This window comes from Salminus brasiliensis, chromosome 13, assembly GCF_030463535.1.
Source record: "Salminus brasiliensis chromosome 13, fSalBra1.hap2, whole genome shotgun sequence".
Taxonomy (NCBI): Eukaryota; Metazoa; Chordata; class Actinopteri; order Characiformes; family Bryconidae; genus Salminus; species Salminus brasiliensis.
Genome location: NC_132890.1, coordinates 12553859 through 12574577, shown reverse-complemented (window position 1 = coordinate 12574577; position 20719 = coordinate 12553859). Strand labels below are relative to the sequence as shown.

At 40.5% G+C, this 20719-nt stretch overlaps 4 non-coding genes across 4 annotated transcripts; 2 read left to right on the top strand and 2 right to left on the bottom strand.

The window, feature by feature from the left end:
• Positions 1 to 3573: 3573 nt before the first annotated feature.
• Positions 3574 to 3692, top strand: LOC140576386 (5S ribosomal RNA). Its single transcript, XR_011981601.1, has one exon. It is a non-coding gene; the product is annotated as a 5S ribosomal RNA (ribosomal RNA).
• Positions 3693 to 6741: 3049 nt separating this feature from the next.
• Positions 6742 to 6932, bottom strand: LOC140576030 (U2 spliceosomal RNA). Its single transcript, XR_011981268.1, has one exon. It is a non-coding gene; the product is annotated as a U2 spliceosomal RNA (small nuclear RNA).
• A 3192-nt stretch (positions 6933 to 10124) lies between these two features.
• Positions 10125 to 10286, bottom strand: LOC140576009 (U1 spliceosomal RNA). Its single transcript, XR_011981248.1, has one exon. It is a non-coding gene; the product is annotated as a U1 spliceosomal RNA (small nuclear RNA).
• A 4049-nt stretch (positions 10287 to 14335) lies between these two features.
• Positions 14336 to 14454, top strand: LOC140576375 (5S ribosomal RNA). The gene has a single exon (XR_011981590.1). It is a non-coding gene; the product is annotated as a 5S ribosomal RNA (ribosomal RNA).
• Positions 14455 to 20719: the final 6265 nt, after the last annotated feature.

The following is a 20719-nucleotide window of genomic DNA, read 5'->3' as shown; positions in this document are numbered from 1 at the left end:
CACAGTCGTTATGTTATTTCACTGTTACACACAACCTCAAGTCGTGGGCCTTCATTCATGGGTTCTCGTTCTCGTTTCGGGGGCGGGGAGGGGAGCAAATCAAAAGTCCTTCACCACTTGTGAATTATTTTCTAGGAAGTGGAATGGCTGATTTCCAGTTGCATTGAGGTTTTTAAAATTCTCCTCCCAGATCTGCGTGCATCTACAACAGTTGTTCTTTTATCCCCCTGAAGCATCACAGAGCTCTTTGAACTTGACATGGCGACACACACTTCCCTTAGTTAAATGGCTGGCCGGCCCACTCAGCCCGAGCCTGCTTCATCGGCATCCCTGCAACTCGCAACTCACCTGAGAGCGATGCTTCACCCGGCGTGCCAGCCTCTTGTTTTGTTTTCCCGGCTTCCATATTGGTAGGAAGTAGCCCCTGCATTTATCCCATAGTCATGTTGTAGCTTAGTATGTCAAATTTAAGGGTGTAAATAAAAGAAGCCAAGACTGTTGAGAAACATTTGGAATTTTAGAATTGACCTGTTTTACAACCGCATTTGACTGATGTGGGTTTTTTTTTTGTTTTTGTTTTTTTTTTGCAGTTGAAGGAGAACACAAGCTTAATTATTAAACTGCGGCAAAGTAAATACAGCACCATATTCCGACGTTGGGTAAGGCCTTTTATGTTGACAAGACCGAGTCTGCCGGCCGGTGTGAGCCTTTGCTGCTGTGTCGGTTTACTCCTGAAAGAGCAGTAAATGGAAGCTCCCTGTGCTTCAGAATGAAAAAGCACCTGTTACTCCCAATATTCAATAATCATTTATCAAGAGTAAAAAAAATTTAAACTGTAATGAATGTGGACAAGAACAGCTTCTTTTCCACACTAAAAAAAGGACTATGAAATATAAAATAAAATGCGAAATTAAATAATCTTTTAAAAACGTCTGTATAGAAATAGATACATCTTAATTATTGTCAATTGTATTTGTCACAAAAAGTGGCATTTGCATTTATTTGTGTTACTTGTGTAGTCTATAAAATATGTAAAATGTTCATGCTATCAAATGTAAAATAAGAAAATGAAGTTACTTATCACACCTAGTATGAATTAATTTAACCCTCAGTATATTGTATGGATACAACACTGACGTTATACTGAAGCTTTTCTGTTCTATGTGTTAGCAGGAGAAATAACTGAGCTTTACTTATTAAGAGTGGAAAATGATCCATCGGTTGTCTTCACTTTTCCCTATTCTCCCCAGCGAGAAGCCGAAACTAACTGATAAGTGCCTGATGTACTGAAGAGGCCTCCAGACCTCTATGAGGTTATATGTTTGCTGGGATAAACTCCATGATACACATTCTACTCATAACAAATTCGCTTAGTCTCTTTTGGGAAAACAGGCAGTGACGGAGAGTATGACATTTTCAGGGTGAAATAGATACACTACATAAATATCTTCCAATAATTACATTAAAAGTTACTTACACATATGCGTCGGACATTTACATAAATATTATTGCAATCGATGAAACCGACGCTTAAATTCGTAAAATCCACAAATATGGCACACATAAACATAACTAACCATTCTCATTTAAATTAACTTCACAGAGATTTAAAAAAAAAAAAAAAAAGTCTTACACAGAAGTTGTAGTTTCTGGAAACTCCAAGATGAGCTACTGAAAAAAAACCATCTGAAGATGCGCTTTAACTAAAGAAACTCGCCGGTTTTATAAAGGACATGTTTTATGTAACTGAGTTTTATCTGCTCGTTTTACTTATGTCACTATTGCTGAACACGGGCGGACACGAAAAAACACTAGGAGGAATGTCGATATGTTCACAACTACAGCCATCATCGTTGAGTTAGCCTGCAGCAGACTGCAGCTGCTAACAGCAGGACAGCCATGCGTTGTGCAAGAATACAAAGCTACAACGACAGTCTGTGTACCTTTAGCTTTGTAATGGGAAACAGACTACACAAGCAGACGTGTAGACCTGTGACAAACTGAACTATCCCGAATACCGTTCAGACCTGCTTTAGTCAACCAGTATTTAGTCAGTCACTAATTGTGCAAGTTCTCCCACTTAAAAAAATGAGAGAGGCCTGTAATTCACATCATAGGTAGACCTCAACTATGAGAGACAAAATGAGGGAAAAAATCTGAAAATCACATTGTCTGATTTTTAAAGAATTTATTTGCAAATAATGGTGGAAAATAAGTATTTGGTCACCTACAAACAAGCAAGATTTCTGGCTGTCACAGGCCTGTAACTTCTTCTTTAAGAGGCTTCTCTGTCCTCCACTCATTACCTGTATTAATGGCACCTGTTTGAACTCGTTAACAGTAGAAAAGACAACTGCCCACAACCTCAAACAGTCACACTCCAAACCCCACTATGGTGAAGACCAAAGAGCTGTCGAAGGACACCAGAAACAAAATTGTAGACCTGCACCAGGCTGGGAAGACTGAATCTGCAATAGGCAAGCAGCTTGGTGTGAAGAAATCTACTGTGGGAGCAATAATCAGAAAATGGGAGACCTACAAGACCACTGCTAATGTGTTTGGTACAAACACAACTCGTGAATGCTGAGTTGCATCCAAAGAACACCCTACCAACTGTGAAGCATGGGGGTGGCAACATCATGCTTTGGGGCTGTTTCTCTGCAAAGGGACTAGGACGACTGGTCCATGTACATGAAAGAATGAATGGGGCCATGTGTTGTGAGATTTTGAGTGCAAACCTCCTTCCATCAGCAAGGGCATTGAAGATGAAACGTGGCTGGGTCTTTCAGCATGATAATGATCCCAAGCACACTGCCAGGGCAACAAAGGAGTGGCTTCGTAAGAAGCATTTCAAGGCCTAGCCAGTCTCCAGATCTCAACCCCATAGAAAACCTTTGGAGGGAGTTGAAAGTCCGCGTTGCCCACCGACAGCCCCACAATATCACTGCTCTAGAGGAGATCTGCATGGAGGAATGGGCCAACATACCAGCAACGGTGTATGCCTACCTTGTGAAGACTTACAGAAAACGTTTGACCTCTGCCATTGCCAACAAAGGATATATAACAAAGTATTGAGATGAACTTTTGTTATTGATCAAATACTTATTTCCCACCATTATTTGCAAATAAATTCTTTAAAAATGAGACAATGTGATTTTCTGATTTAATTTTTTTCTCATTTTGTCTCTCATAGTTGAGGTGTACCTATGATGTGAATTACAGGCCTCTCTTATCTTTTTAAGTGTGAGAACTTGCACAATTGGTGACTGACTAAATCCTTTTTCCCCCCACTGTATAGTTAGCTAATAACCCTAAGACTGCAGCTGTAAAGTACAATAGACGGATCCAGCGTTAGATGTTAAACGTAGTTGAACGTTTTCGTATAGCTTTCAGTATTTGAGATACCTCACGAACAACCACATGAAGCAATTCGGAGGCGCTGGTGATACACAGTCTACTTTCACCGAATAAAGGGGGGAGGGGAAGGGGAGGGCGAGCGGAGTGTGTAGTGTGGAAGAGGCAGGCGTATTTTGCTGCATGCTTATAAATAGGCTAAGTGGAAGCAGTGCTTTCGCTTACGGCCATACCACCCTGAGCACGCCCGATCTCGTCTGATCTCGGAAGCTAAGCAGGGTCGGGCCTGGTTAGTACTTGGATGGGAGACCGCCTGGGAATACCAGGTGCTGTAAGCTTTTCTCATCCTCAAGCACTCACATGCACATTCTTTCACTTGCTCTTCTTCCTTTTACTCCATCTTACTTTATGCTTTCACAAATATACAACACATTACACTTTTTTTTTTACACATACCTCCTTGTATTACATTTCATACACTCTGTGGAGTCTTAGGAGTTGAAACTTTTCAGCGGAAAATTGCCGTTAAAGCCCACCTGCATGGCCTGCCATGGGATGGAAACCAATCACTTGTAGTTTGGCTTAATTATAACGAAATTTTTACAAAACACTGAAAAATATCAAACCAGAACTCTGTGGAGGGAATGCTGTGGATAAAAGTAACCCAAGCCTGTCAGTAGGGGTCAGTGTACGTTTGAGGAAACTGACAACATGGGGGAAAGTCTGTTATAGCATGTCAACGCATAGCAAGACTACAACCAATCATAATAACAGCGCTTGGGTGGGCCGACCTCAATATTTGCTAATTAAAAAAAACACCTGCTAATTTAGATCACTTAATTAGGTCATATTAAAGCAACACATCACGAAAGGGAGTAAGCTGTGGGGAAATAACAGCACCGTTTCATCACAGTCGTGATGTTATTTCACCATTACACACAACCTCAGGTCGTGGGCCTTCATTCATGGGTTCCCGTTCTCGTTTCGGGGGCGGGGAGGGGAGCAAATCAAAAGTCCTTCACCACTTGTGAATTGTTTTCTAGGAAGTGGAATGGCTGATTTCCAGTTGCATTGAGGTTTTTAAAATTCTCCTCCCAGACCTGCGTGCATCTACAACAGTTGTTCTTTTATCCCCCTGAAGCTTCACAGAGCTCTTTGAACTTGACATGGCGACACACACTTCCCTTAGTTAAATGGCTGGCCGGCCCACTCAGCCCGAGCCTGCTTCATCGGCATCCCTGCAACTCGCAACTCACCTGAGAGCGATGCTTCACCCGGCGTGCCAGCCTCTTGTTTTGTTTTCCCGGCTTCCATATTGGTAGGAAGTAGCCCCTGCATTTATCCCATAGTCATGTTGTAGCTTAGTATGTCAAATTTAAGGGTGTAAATAAAAGAAGCCAAGACTGTTGAGAAACATTTGGAATTTTAGAATTGACCCGTTTAACAACCGCATTTGACTGATGTGGGTTTTTTTTTTTTTTTTTTTTTTTGCAGTTGAAGGAGAACACAAACTTAATTATTAAACTGCGGCAAAGTAAATACAGCACCATATTCCGGGGTCTCTTTGAAATGAATTTTTCTTTCACCATTCATAAATATTTCAACTGGGTTCACTCCTAAAAATAAAAGAGTTTATTGAAAAGATGGCGAGGAAAGTCGAGATTAAAAGCCTGATAATACTTTTCATAATGAAATGGAGCAGCTTTTCTTGTGACCAGGAACACAAATCTTGTCCACATCAGCTCCAAATGAGATGTACAATTTCTCTATTTATCATTTTTTATTTCCTTCCGGAAATGACGTAAGGTAAGGCCTTTTATTTTGACAAGACCGAGTCTGCCGGCCGGTGTGAGCCTTTGCTGCTGTGTCGGTTTACTCCTGAAAGAGCAGTAAATGGAAGCTCCCTGTGCTTCAGAATGAAAAAGCACCTGTTACTCCCAATATTCAATAATCATTTATCAAGAGTAAAAACAATTTAAACTGTAATGAATGTGGACAAGAACAGCTTCTTTTCCACACTAAAAAAAGGGCTATGAAATATAAAATAAAATGCGAAATTAAATAATCTTTTAAAAACGTCTGTACAGAAATAAATACATCTTAATTATTGTAAATTGTATTTGTCACAAAAAGTGGCATTTGCATTTATTTGTGTTACTTGTGTAGTCTATAAAATATGTAAAATGTTCATGCTATCAAATGTAAAATAAGAAAATGAAGTTACTTATCACACCTAGTATGAATTAATTTAACCCTCAGTATATTGTATGGATACAACACTGACGTTATACTGAAGCTTTTCTGTTCTATGTGTTAGCAGGAGAAATAACTGAGCTTTACTTATTAAGAGTGGAAAATGATCCATCGGTTGTCTTCACTTTTCCCTATTCTCCCCAGCGAGAAGCCGAAACTAACTGATAAGTGCCTGATGTACTGAAGAGGCCTCCAGACCTCTATGAGGTTATATGTTTGCTGGGATAAACTCCATGATACACATTCTACTCATAACAAATTCGCTTAGTCTCTTTTGGGAAAACAGGCAGTGACGGAGAGTATGACATTTTCAGGGTGAAATAGATACACTACATAAATATCTTCCAATAATTACATTAAAAGTTACTTACACATATGCGTCGGACATTTACATAAATATTATTACAATCAATGAAACCGACGCTTAAATTCGTAAAATCCACAAATATGGCACACATAAACATAACTAACCATTCTCATTTAAATTAACTTCACAGAGATTTAAAAAAAAAAAAAAAAGTCGTACACAGAAGTTGTAGTTTCCGGAAACTACAAGATGAGCTACTGAAAAGAAACCATCTGAAGATGCGCTTTAACTAAAGAAACTCGCCGGTTTTATAAAGGACATGTTTTATGTAACTGAGTTTTATCTGCTCGTTTTACTTAAGTCACTATTGCTGAACACGGGCGGACACGAAAAACACAGAGGAATGTCGATATGTTCACTACAGCTGCAGCTGCTAACAGCAGGACAGTCATTCGTTGTGCAAGAATACAAAGCTACAACGACAGTCTGTGTACCTTTAGCTTTGTAATGGGAAACAGACTACACAAGCAGACGTGTAGACCTGTGACAAACTGAACTATCCCGAATACCATTCAGACCTGCTTTAGTCAACCATATATACACGATGTAGTTCTCCAAAGCCCTACTTCAGAGCTTCAGTTCATACATACAGGTAGCTAATAACCCTAAGACTGCAGCTGTAAAGTACAGTAGACGGATCCAGCGTTAGATGTTACACGTTGTTTAACGTTTTCGTATAGCTTTCAGTATTTGATATACCTCACGAACAACCACAAGAAGCAATTCGGAGCCGCTGATGATACACAGTCTATCTTTCACCGATTAAAAGGGGGTGCACCGTTCCCGGAGGTACTGCAATACCGGGTCGATGCGTGGAGTGGACGGAGCAAGCCCCTATTCCATCTCCCTGTTCCAAAAATCAATTTAATATATGGTCCCCGGGTAGGGGACGTATCAGATATTAAACTGATAAGAACAGATACTACACTTGATCTTAGCCAAAAGGCCGAGAAGCGATACCGGACCGCTAAGAGAAACAGGGAAGTCATTCTAGACAGTAAGTTTCACTGTTATGGTGAAATGTTTAAATCCACTTCAACTAAATTCCCGGCAATAATAAAAAAGTAAGTCGGGGAATCAAGGGTTAAATATCACTCACAACTCTGAGAAAACAGTGGTATTAACAGATAACGGACATAAAAACAGAATATGTAAATATTTCTGCACAACGGCCAATCAAATACGAGGATATCATTTTTGCCTCCGACTTCTTTTAAAAGCAATTCAGAAACAAAACTACAACAATACATCAACTGTACTGATCACGAACAGCTAACGTGCTGGAGTGGAGGTGAACAGTTGGATTTCTTACTGAAAAACAAAGACATATGTTTGATACGCTTGATAACCTTGTGGTTGAATGTGGTACTACAACCTAAACACGAGGAGTGAAACCTAAAACAACTGCTGACTGACTATGATCTCTTCAACTTAAGTTTACCATGTACCTGTAAACCAACACAACACATGTATGAATCTCTCACGTTCAGCAAACCGACATCCAGACCACTTGTCAAAAGAAAATGCCAATTCTATCCAGTTCCCCTCATTCCAAGTCCGACTGCTTCATTAACCTTCATTCCTAGACCTATATTAGGTTTCTCACACTGTAATTAAGTAAAATTAGCAAACTGTTTCATGGTGTAAGAAAATAACTGGAAAATGCCCATGTTTTACGCCTGCCCATTCACCAACACACGACTGTGAAATGTCCCGGCCTTCGGAATTAATAGGATTAATTGACAAGGCCAAAGAATAGGCCTTAAAATTAGCACTCCACTCATTACAGGACATTCACGAATTTCTAATTAGCCAACAAACACAACATGTTTGGTAAATAAGGAGAGAGTACAAACCTATTTCACGTTTATTAACAGCAGGTTTGGGAAGAGATCTTTCGAGCGCTTTCTGTCAGCCATGTTTAAAGTTCAAGACTGAACTCTTAGAAGACATTTTACATTTGACCTAATTTATTATTATTATTATTATTATTATTATTATTATTATTATTATTTAGACACCACACTAAGGTGTTAAGTGTTACACTTACGTTTTCCAAAAATAAAGCAAAGACAGAAGCTACCTGTTTACTGCAGGTTTGACATTAACAAGTCCCGTTTTCAGGCGTTGTTGTTTTTTTAGTATGTTGTACTGCCATCTCCTGGATGTGAACTGAACTAGATGATTAATTTGCCATTTGTGATTTATTCATTTAAAATGATTTTATTATAAAATACATTGCAGTCTAATATAGGAAAGCTTGTAACCAATAACATGGTTTATGATAAAAAAAAAATGTAATAAAAAATCTATCGTTTTTGTCTGACTTTAAATTACTTTGCATGTAGACTATTCCAGATATAGACTAACTAGTTTCAGTAACGTACTAAATGTGTTTATTAGAACATCTCCAACCTTACTCTTGTCTCACAGGGAAGAAGAATGTTGCCCAGTGTAGATGGCAACATTAACTAGAACTTGACTCGGCAAACCTGAGGGTCAATACTGAGGGTCAATATCGGCACAGTGACTGTAGACATTTATCCTTCGAATTGGTTGAGAGTCTACACTCACTGTAGACGGCGACTGTAGATCACCCATCACATTGAAGAGTTTGAGTGTGTAGACTGTTAGTCATAGGGCAGAGATGCAGAGATCCTGCCCCCTCATTTATTGTTGCTTTGTATTTGAACTCAAAAGATTCCTTCTTTGTAAGTATATAATTGAATATATCCACAAATGAAATCATAGTTATTCAAGGATGTCATTTAATTATTGATTCTAAATGGGTGAGAATCTACTTTACTAATTATTAATTTACTAACAGGTTCTACTGTAACTGCAGTTGGTGGCATGCCTTCGTCCTGATTTTTTTACATGCAGCTGTAAACCTAGTAGGAGATGTAAAAAAGTAATTCATAGTGGTCTGATAAGAAATCTTTAATTGTGGAGAAACTTACAGATTCAGTTTAATTTACAGTGGTGGGGATATGAACCACAATATATACAACACAACTGGACATTTTATTTGTTGTCTAAATGAATTAGTTATGACTTTTATATGTAATACTCATACAGGTAAAATACACCCTTTATGTACCTGTTAGGTCTAAACCTTATAAGAAAACATAAAACGATGCTTTGCGGCAACTTTAAGTGTGAAGTGTTTAAGTGTTTAAGATATGACAAGGAACACAGCTTTGGGTAAAGAGCATCTCTAACAGTGGGTTCAGTACACAATGTAAAGACTGTCAAAATCAAAGACTGCAAAGACTGTATCACTGTAACTGTATTGATGTAGAATTTGTCTTGATGAGATAAACATGTAAATTAAATAAAAAGTCTTTTTTTTAATCAATTATCAAGAGAAGAAAAAACTAAAACTGTAATGAATGTGGACAGGAACAGCTTCTTTGTCACACTACAAAAAGGACTATGAAATATAAAACAAAATGTGAAATTAAATAATCTTTTACAAATGTCTGTATAGAAATAGATACATCTCAATTATTGTCAATTGTATTTGCCACAAAAAGTGCCAATTGCATTTATTTGTGTTACTTGTGTAGTCTATAAAATATGTAAAATGTTAATTCTATCAAATGTAAAACAAACAAGAAAATTAAGTTACTTATCATACCTAGTATGAATTAATTTAACCCTCAGTATATTGTGTGGATACAACACCGACTTTATACTGAAGCTTTCCTGTTCTATGTGTTAGCAGGAGAAATAACTGAGCTTTACTTATTAAGAGTGGAAAATGAATGAAAACAATCCATCGGTTGTCTTCACTCTTCCCTATTCTCCCCAGCGAGAACCCGAAACTAACTGATAAGTGCCTGATGTACTGAAGAGGCCTCCAGACCTCTATGAGGTTATGTGTTTGCTGGGATAAACTCCATGATACACATTCTACTTATAACAAATTCGCTTGGTCTCTATTGGGAAAACAGGCAGTGACGGAGAGTATGACATTTTTCAGGGTAAAATAGATACACTACATAAACATCTTCCAATAATTACATTAAAAGTTACTTACACATATTATAGTAGAAGCTGAACCCAATGTGAAACAAGTTCATAACAACATGTCATACTATTCACATGTTTGTCTATCTCAGATTGCTCCTTTCTTCTACCCAAATATCAGGGGAGAGCACAGTCCTCCACTACCACAAATTATGCAGTCTAGCTTTTCTATTCTGTGTGTTAGCACAGGAGTCAGCACAACCAATGTAATGCAATTGCTGAGCCTCACCCTGGGTGAACCACCTTCTTGATCATGGTTTCTCCACTGCCAGATAAGTATGAGTTGTTCAGCGCCAACAGGGGAATCACTCCATCCTTTCTATTTCACATGCATGGTGAGGAGAAACAATAAGATAAGATAAGATAATCCTTTATTAGTCCCGCAGTGGGGAAATTCTCAGTGTCACAGCAGAAAGGGATAGCAAGACACTCAGTTACAAAAATATAGATAAATAATTTGCACTATATACACAATATAAATAAGAATTAAAAAGGAAATAACAATATTATTTACAGGTTATTGCAAATGACTCCTAATTGCACGTGTGTGTGTGTGTGTGTGTGTGTGGGGGGGGGGGGGGGGGGGTATTGCACATGGTATTTTTGCATTGAGGGATCTCTGTTCCCTAAACATGTGTGTGTAGTTTAAGTGTGTGTGTATGTGGTCCGCTGGGAGCAGTGCTGGTTGTGGAGTCTGACGGCAGCAGGAAGGAAGGACCTGCGATACCGCTCCTTTACACATTTGGGATGAAGCAGCCTGTCACTAAAGGAGCTGCCCAGTGCTGCCAGAGTCTCATGCATGGGGTGGGAGCTGTTCTCCAGCATGGATGCCAGCTTGGTTGTCATCCTCCTGTCTCCCACCACCTGCACTGGGTCTAACAAGCACCCCAGGACAGAGCCGGCCCTCTTTATGAGCTTATTCAGTCTTTTCTTATCTGCAGTCGAGATGCTACTGCCCCAGCAGACGACTCCATAAAAGATGGCAGATGCCACCACTGTGTCGAAGAAAGTCCTCAGGAGTGCTCCCTGCACCCAAAGGACCTCAGTCTCCTCAGTAGGTAGAGTCTGCTCTGGCCTTTCTTGAAGAGTGCAGCAGTGTTGACTGACCAGTCCAGTTTGTTGTTCAGATGAACACCCAGGTATTTATAAGAGTCCACACTCTCGATGTTCATACCCTGGATGTTCACTGATTGAGGGGGGTGTCTGCAACTGCGGAAATCCACCACCAGTTCTTTGTTTTTTCCTGCGTTTATCTGAAGGTGGTTCAGCGGACACCAGTCCACAAAGTCCTGGATCAGTTCTCTGTACTCGCTGTCCTCCACATTGGTTATGAGGCCGACGATCGCTGAGTCATCAGAGAACTTCTGGAGGTGACAGGTCGGTGAGCTGTACATGAAGTCAGCAGTGTACAGGGTGAAGAGGAACGGTGCCAAGACCGTTCCTTGAGGGGCTCCTGTGCTGCTGACCACCATATCAGAGATACAGGCCCGTCCCCTTACATACTGTGGTCGGTTGGTGAGGTAGTCCAGTATCCAGTTCGACAGGTGACTGTCCACTCCACAATGTCTCAGCTTGTCCTTTAGGAGGCCTGGCTGTATGGTGTTAAATGCACTGGAGAAATCAAAGAAGGTGATCCTCACAGTGCTGCCGGGCTTCTCCAGGTGAGAAAGAGTTCTGTGTAGAAGCATCATCCACCCCGACGCCAGGTTGGTAGGCAAGCTGAAGAGGGTCCATGGATGGGCTCACCAAAGGGCGGATGTGGTTGATGACCAGCCTCTCCAGTGACTTCATCGGATGTCAGTGCCACCGGCCTGTAGCTGTTTAGGTCCTTCGGGTGCTGTGTTTTGGGCACAGGTACCACACAAGATGTTTTCCACATCTGTGGTACTCTTCCCAATTTCAGGCTCATGTTGAACATATGCTCAACTACCCTGCACAGCTGATGTGCGAAGGACTTGAGGAGCCTGGCACTGATTCCATCAGGACCTGTAGCTTTGTTTGCCTTGATCTTCCTCAGCTCATATGTCACCTGGGTTGTTGTCAAGGACAGGTTGGAGCAGGGGGGCTGGGTGCTGGAATGTGTGAATGAAAAAATGAGTCCAACCATAATACAATACTTTGCTGCACCACTAAATAAAACAAAGCTCAAGGCTCAACACTATAGAAACATTTAAAAGCAACCATTGAATTCTTCCATCGTTCACTGCGTCAGACATTTACATAGCTAAATATTATTGCAATCAATGAAACCGACGCTTAAATTCGTAAAATACACAAATATGGCACACACAAACATAACTAACCATTCTCATTTAAATTAACTTCACAGGGATTAAAAAAAAAAAAGTCTTACACAGAAGTTGTAGTTTCCGGAAACTCCAAGATGAGCTACTGAAAAGAAACCATCTGAAGATGCGCTTTAACTAAAGAAACTCGCCGGTTTTATAAAGGACATGTTTTATGTAACTGTGTTTTATCTGCTCGTTTTACTTAAGTCACTATTGCTGAACACGGGCGGACACGAAAAAACACTAGGAGGAATGTCGATATGTTCACAACTACAGCCATCATCGTTGAGTTAGCCTGCAGCAGACTGCAGCTGCTAACAGCAGGACAGCCATGCGTTGTGCAAGAATACAAAGCTACAACGACAGTCTGTATACCTTTAGCTTTGTAATGGGAAACAGACTGCACAAGCAGACGTGTAGACCTGTGACAAACTGAACTATCCCGAATACCGTTCAGACCTGCTTTAGTCAACCAGTATTTAGTCAGTCACTAATTGTGCAAGTTCTCCCACTTAAAAAAAATGAGAGAGGCCTGTAATTCACATCATAGGTAGACCTCAACTATGAGAGACAAAATGAGGGAAAAAATCTGAAAATCACATTGTCTGATTTTTAAAGAATTTATTTGCAAATAATGGTGGAAAATAAGTATTTGGTCACCTACAAACAAGCAAGATTTCTGGCTGTCACAGGCCTGTAACTTCTTCTTTAAGAGGCTTCTCTGTCCTCCACTCATTACCTGTATTAATGGCACCTGTTTGAACTCGTTAACAGTAGAAAAGACAACTGCCCACAACCTCAAACAGTCACACTCCAAACCCCACTATGGTGAAGACCAAAGAGCTGTCGAAGGACACCAGAAACAAAATTGTAGACCTGCACCAGGCTGGGAAGACTGAATCTGCAATAGGCAAGCAGCTTGGTGTGAAGAAATCTACTGTGGGAGCAATAATCAGAAAATGGGAGACCTACAAGACCACTGCTAATGTGTTTGGTACAAACACAACTCGTGAATGCTGAGTTGCATCCAAAGAACACCCTACCAACTGTGAAGCATGGGGGTGGCAACATCATGCTTTGGGGCTGTTTCTCTGCAAAGGGACTAGGACGACTGGTCCATGTACATGAAAGAATGAATGGGGCCATGTGTTGTGAGATTTTGAGTGCAAACCTCCTTCCATCAGCAAGGGCATTGAAGATGAAACGTGGCTGGGTCTTTCAGCATGATAATGATCCCAAGCACACTGCCAGGGCAACAAAGGAGTGGCTTCGTAAGAAGCATTTCAAGGCCTAGCCAGTCTCCAGATCTCAACCCCATAGAAAACCTTTGGAGGGAGTTGAAAGTCCGCGTTGCCCACCGACAGCCCCACAATATCACTGCTCTAGAGGAGATCTGCATGGAGGAATGGGCCAACATACCAGCAACGGTGTATGCCTACCTTGTGAAGACTTACAGAAAACGTTTGACCTCTGCCATTGCCAACAAAGGATATATAACAAAGTATTGAGATGAACTTTTGTTATTGATCAAATACTTATTTCCCACCATTATTTGCAAATAAATTCTTTAAAAATGAGACAATGTGATTTTCTGATTTAATTTTTTTCTCATTTTGTCTCTCATAGTTGAGGTGTACCTATGATGTGAATTACAGGCCTCTCTTATCTTTTTAAGTGTGAGAACTTGCACAATTGGTGACTGACTAAATCCTTTTTCCCCCCACTGTATAGTTAGCTAATAACCCTAAGACTGCAGCTGTAAAGTACAATAGACGGATCCAGCGTTAGATGTTAAACGTAGTTGAACGTTTTCGTATAGCTTTCAGTATTTGAGATACCTCACGAACAACCACATGAAGCAATTCGGAGCCGCTGGTGATACACAGTCTATCTTTCACCGAATAAAGGGGGGAGGGGAAGGGGAGGGGCGGGGGGAGGGGCAGGGGGAGGGGAGGGGAGAGCGAGCGGGGTGTGTAGTGTGGAAGAGGCAGGCGTATTTTGCTGCATGCTTATAAATAGGCTAAGTGGAAGCAGTGCTTTCGCTTACGGCCATACCACCCTGAGCACGCCCGATCTCGTCTGATCTCGGAAGCTAAGCAGGGTCGGGCCTGGTTAGTACTTGGATGGGAGACCGCCTGGGAATACCAGGTGCTGTAAGCTTTTCTCATCCTCAAGCACTCACATGCACATTCTTTCACTTGCTCTTCTTCCTTTTACTCCATCTTACTTTATGCTTTCACAAATATACAACACATTACACTTTTTTTTTTTTACACATACCTCCTTGTATTACATTTCATACACTCTGTGGAGTCTTAGGAGTTGAAACTTTTCAGCGGAAAATTGCCGTTAAAGCCCACCTGCATGGCCTGCCATGGGATGGAAACCAATCACTTGTAGTTTGGCTTAATTATAGCCAATTTCTCACAAAACACTGAAAAATATCAAACCAGAACTCTGTGGAGGGAATGCTGTGGATAAAAGGAACCCAAGCCTGTCAGTAGGGGTCAGTGTACGTTAGAGGAAACTGACAACATGGGGGAAAGTCTGTTACAGCATGTCAACGCATAGCAAGACTACAACCAATCATAATGACAGCGCTTGGGTGGGCCGACCTCAATATTTGCTATTTAAAAAAAACACCTGCTAATTTAGATCACTTAATTAGGTCATATTAAAGCAACACATCACGAAAGGGAGTGAGCTGTGGGGAAATAACAGCACCGTTTCATCACAGTCGTGATGTTATTTCACCGTTACACACAACCTCAAGTCGTGGGCCTTCATTCATGGGTTCCCGTTCTGGTTTCGGGGGCGGGGAGGGGAGCAAATCAAAAGTCCTTCACCACTTGTGAATTGTTTTCTAGGAAGTGGAATGGCTGATTTCCAGTTGCATTGAGGTTTTTAAAATTCTCCTCCCAGACCTGCGTACATCTACAACAGTTGTTCTTTTATCCCCCTGAAGCTTCACAGAGCTCTTTGAACTTGACATGGCGACACACACTTCCCTTAGTTAAATGGCTGGCCGGCCCACTCAGCCCGAGCCTGCTTCATCGGCATCCCTGCAACTCGCAACTCACCTGAGAGCGATGCTTCACCCGGCGTGCCAGCCTCTTGTTTTGTTTTCCCGGCTTCCATATTGGTAGGAAGTAGCCCCTGCATTTATCCCATAGTCATGTTGTAGCTTAGTATGTCAAATTTAAGGGTGTAAATAAAAGAAGCCAAGACTGTTGAGAAACATTTGGAATTTTAGAATTGACCCGTTTTACAACCACATTTGACTGATGTGGGGTTTTTTTTGTTTTGTTTTGTTTTTGCAGTTGAAGGAGAACACAAGCTTAATTATTAAACTGCGACAAAGTAAATACAGCGCCATATTCCGGGGCCTCTTTGAAATGAATTTTTCTTTCACCATTCATAAATATTTCACCTGGGTTCACTCCTAAAAATAAAAGAGTTTATTGAAAAGATGGCGAGGAAAGTCGAGATTAAAAGCCTGATAATACTTTTCATAATGAAATGGAGCAGCTTTTCTTGTGACCAGGAACACAAATCTTGTCCACATCAGCTCCAAATGAAATGTACAATTTCTCTATTTAGCGTTTTTTATTTCCTTCCGGAAATTACGTAAGGTAAGGCCTTTTATGTTGACAAGACCGAGTCTGCGGGCCGGTGTGAGCCTTTGCTGCTGTGTCGGTTTACTCCTGAAAGAGCAGTAAATGGAAGCTCCCTGTGCTTCAGAATGAAAAAGCACCTGTTACTCCCAATATTCAATAATCATTTATCAAGAGTAAAAAAAAATTAAACTGCAATGAATGTGGACAAGAACAGCTTCTTTTCCACACTAAAAAAAGGACTATGAAATATAAAATAAAATGCGAAATTAAATAATCTTTTAAAAACATCTGTACAGAAATAAATACATCTTAATTATTGTCAATTGTATTTGTCACAAAAAGTGGCATTTGCATTTATTTGTGTTACTTGTGTAGTCTATAAAATATGTAAAATGTTCATGCTATCAAATGTAAAATAAGAAAATGAAGTTACTTATCACACCTACTATGAATTAATTTAACCCTCAGTATATTGTATGGATACAACACTGACGTTATACTGAAGCTTTTCTGTTCTATGTGTTAGCAGGAGAAATAACTGAGCTTTACTTATTAAGAGTGGAAAATGATCCATCGGTTGTCTTCACTTTTCCCTATTCTCCCCAGCGAGAAGCCGAAACTAACTGATAAGTGCCTGATGTACTGAAGAGGCCTCCAGACCTCTATGAGGTTATATGTTTGCTGGGATAAACTCCATGATACACATTCTACTCATAACAAATTCGCTTAGTCTCTTTTGGGAAAACAGGCAGTGACGGAGAGTATGACATTTTCAGGGTGAAATAGATACATTACATAAATATCTTCCAATAATTACATTAAAAGTTACTTACACATATGCGTCGGACATTTACATAAATATTATTGCAATCGATGAAACCGACGCTTAAATTCGTAAAATCCACAAATATGGCACACATAAACATAACTAACCATTCTCATTTAAATTAACTTCACAGAGATTAAAAAAAAAAAAAAAAGTCTTACACAGAAGTTGTAGTTTCTGGAAACTCCAAGATGAGCTACTGAAAAGAAACCATCTGAAGATGCGCTTTAACTAAAGAAACTCGCCGGTTTTATAAAGGACATGTTTTATGTAACTGAGTTTTATCTGCTTGTTTTACTTATGTCACTATTGCTGAACACGGGCGGACACGAAAAAACACTAGGAGGAATGTCGATATGTTCACAACTACAGCCATCATCGTTGAGTTAGCCTGCAGCAGACTGCAGCTGCTAACAGCAGGACAGCCATGCATTGTGCAAGAATACAAAGCTACAACGACAGTCTGTGTACCTTTAGCTTTGTAATGGGAAACAGACTACACAAGCAGACGTGTAGACCTGTGACAAACTGAACTATCCCGAATACCGTTCAGACCTGCTTTAGTCAACCAGTATTTAGTCAGTCACTAATTGTGCAAGTTCTCCCACTTAAAAAAATGAGAGATGCCTGTAATTCACATCATAGGTAGACCTCAACTATGAGAGACAAAATGAGGGAAAAAATCTGAAAATCACATTGTCTGATTTTTAAAGAATTTATTTGCAAATAATGGTGGAAAATAAGTATTTGGTCACCTACAAACAAGCAAGATTTCTGGCTGTCACAGGCCTGTAACTTCTTCTTTAAGAGGCTTCTCTGTCCTCCACTCATTACCTGTATTAATGGCACCTGTTTGAACTCGTTAACAGTAGAAAAGACAACTGCCCACAACCTCAAACAGTCACACTCCAAACCCCACTATGGTGAAGACCAAAGAGCTGTCGAAGGACACCAGAAACAAAATTGTAGACCTGCACCAGGCTGGGAAGACTGAATCTGCAATAGGCAAGCAGCTTGGTGTGAAGAAATCTACTGTGGGAGCAATAATCAGAAAATGGGAGACCTACAAGACCACTGCTAATGTGTTTGGTACAAACACAACTCGTGAATGCTGAGTTGCATCCAAAGAACACCCTACCAACTGTGAAGCATGGGGGTGGCAACATCATGCTTTGGGGCTGTTTCTCTGCAAAGGGACTAGGACGACTGGTCCATGTACATGAAAGAATGAATGGGGCCATGTGTTGTGAGATTTTGAGTGCAAACCTCCTTCCATCAGCAAGGGCATTGAAAATGAAACGTGGCTGGGTCTTTCAGCATGATAATGATCCCAAGCACACTGCCAGGGCAACAAAGGAGTGGCTTCGTAAGAAGCATTTCAAGGCCTAGCCAGTTTCCAGATCTCAACCCCATAGAAAGTCCGCGTTGCCCACCGACAGCCCCACAATATCACTGCTCTAGAGGAGATCTGCATGGAGGAATGGGCCAACATACCAGCAACGGTGTGTGCCTACCTTGTGAAGACTTACAGAAAACGTTTGACCTCTGCCATTGCCAACAAAGGATATATAACAAAGTATTGAGATGAACTTTTGTTATTGATCAAATACTTATTTCCCACCATTATTTGCAAATAAATTCTTTAAAAATGAGACAATGTGATTTTCTGATTTAATTTTTTTCTCATTTTGTCTCTCATAGTTGAGGTGTACCTATGATGTGAATTACAGGCCTCTCTTATCTTTTTAAGTGTGAGAACTTGCACAATTGGTGACTGACTAAATCCTTTCCCCCCCCCACTGTATAGTTAGCTAATAACCCTAAGACTGCAGCTGTAAAGTACAATAGACGGATCCAGCGTTAGATGTTAAACGTAGTTGAACGTTTTCGTATAGCTTTCAGTATTTGAGATACCTCACGAACAACCACATGAAGCAATTCGGAGCCGCTGGTGATACACAGTCTATCTTTCACCGAATAAAGGGGGGAGGGGAAGGGGAGGGGAAGGGGGAGGGGAGAGCGAGCGAGATGTGTAGTGGGAGCGAGTAGTTAGTACTGGGATGGGAGACCGCCTGGGAATACCAGGTGCTGTAAGCTTTTCTCATCCTCAAGCACTCACATGCACATTCTTTCACTTGCTCTTCTTCCTTTTACTCCATCTTACTTTATGCTTTCACAAATATACAACACATTACACTTTTTTTTTTTTACACATACCTCCTTGTATTACATTTCATACACTCTGTGGAGTCTTAGGAGTTGAAACTTTTCAGCGGAAAATTGCCGTTAAAGCCCACCTGCATGGCCTGCCATGGGATGGAAACCAATCACTTGTAGTTTGGCTTAATTATAGCCAATTTCTCACAAAACACTGAAAAATATCAAACCAGAACTCTGTGGAGGGAATGCTGTGGATAAAAGGAACCCAAGCCTGTCAGTAGGGGTCAGTGTACGTTAGAGGAAACTGACAACATGGGGGAAAGTCTGTTACAGCATGTCAACGCATAGCAAGACTACAACCAATCATAATGACAGCGCTTGGGTGGGCCGACCTCAATATTTGCTATTTAAAAAAAACACCTGCTAATTTAGATCACTTAATTAGGTCATATTAAAGCAACACATCACGAAAGGGAGTGAGCTGTGGGGAAATAACAGCACCGTTTCATCACAGTCGTGATGTTATTTCACCGTTACACACAACCTCAAGTCGTGGGCCTTCATTCATGGGTTCCCGTTCTGGTTTCGGGGGCGGGGAGGGGAGCAAATCAAAAGTCCTTCACCACTTGTGAATTGTTTTCTAGGAAGTGGAATGGCTGATTTCCAGTTGCATTGAGGTTTTTAAAATTCTCCTCCCAGACCTGCGTACATCTACAACAGTTGTTCTTTTATCCCCCTGAAGCTTCACAGAGCTCTTTGAACTTGACATGGCGACACACACTTCCCTTAGTTAAATGGCTGGCCGGCCCACTCAGCCCGAGCCTGCTTCATCGGCATCCCTGCAACTCGCAACTCACCTGAGAGCGATGCTTCACCCGGCGTGCCAGCCTCTTGTTTTGTTTTCCCGGCTTCCATATTGGTAGGAAGTAGCCCCTGCATTTATCCCATAGTCATGTTGTAGCTTAGTATGTCAAATTTAAGGGTGTAAATAAAAGAAGCCAAGACTGTTGAGAAACATTTGGAATTTTAGAATTGACCCGTTTTACAACCACATTTGACTGATGTGGGGTTTTTTTTGTTTTGTTTTGTTTTTGCAGTTGAAGGAGAACACAAGCTTAATTATTAAACTGCGACAAAGTAAATACAGCGCCATATTCCGGGGCCTCTTTGAAATGAATTTTTCTTTCACCATTCATAAATATTTCACCTGGGTTCACTCCTAAAAATAAAAGAGTTTATTGAAAAGATGGCGAGGAAAGTCGAGATTAAAAGCCTGATAATACTTTTCATAATGAAATGGAGCAGCTTTTCTTGTGACCAGGAACACAAATCTTGTCCACATCAGCTCCAAATGAAATGTACAATTTCTCTATTTAGCGTTTTTTATTTCCTTCCGGAAATTACGTAAGGTAAGGCCTTTTATGTTGACAAGACCGAGTCTGCGGGCCGGTGTGAGCCTTTGCTGCTGTGTCGGTTTACTCCTGAAAGAGCAGTAAATGGAAGCTCCCTGTGCTTCAGAATGAAAAAGCACCTGTTACTCCCAATATTCAATAATCATTTATCAAGAGTAAAAAAAAATTAAACTGCAATGAATGTGGACAAGAACAGCTTCTTTTCCACACTAAAAAAAGGACTATGAAATATAAAATAAAATGCGAAATTAAATAATCTTTTAAAAACATCTGTACAGAAATAAATACATCTTAATTATTGTCAATTGTATTTGTCACAAAAAGTGGCATTTGCATTTATTTGTGTTACTTGTGTAGTCTATAAAATATGTAAAATGTTCATGCTATCAAATGTAAAATAAGAAAATGAA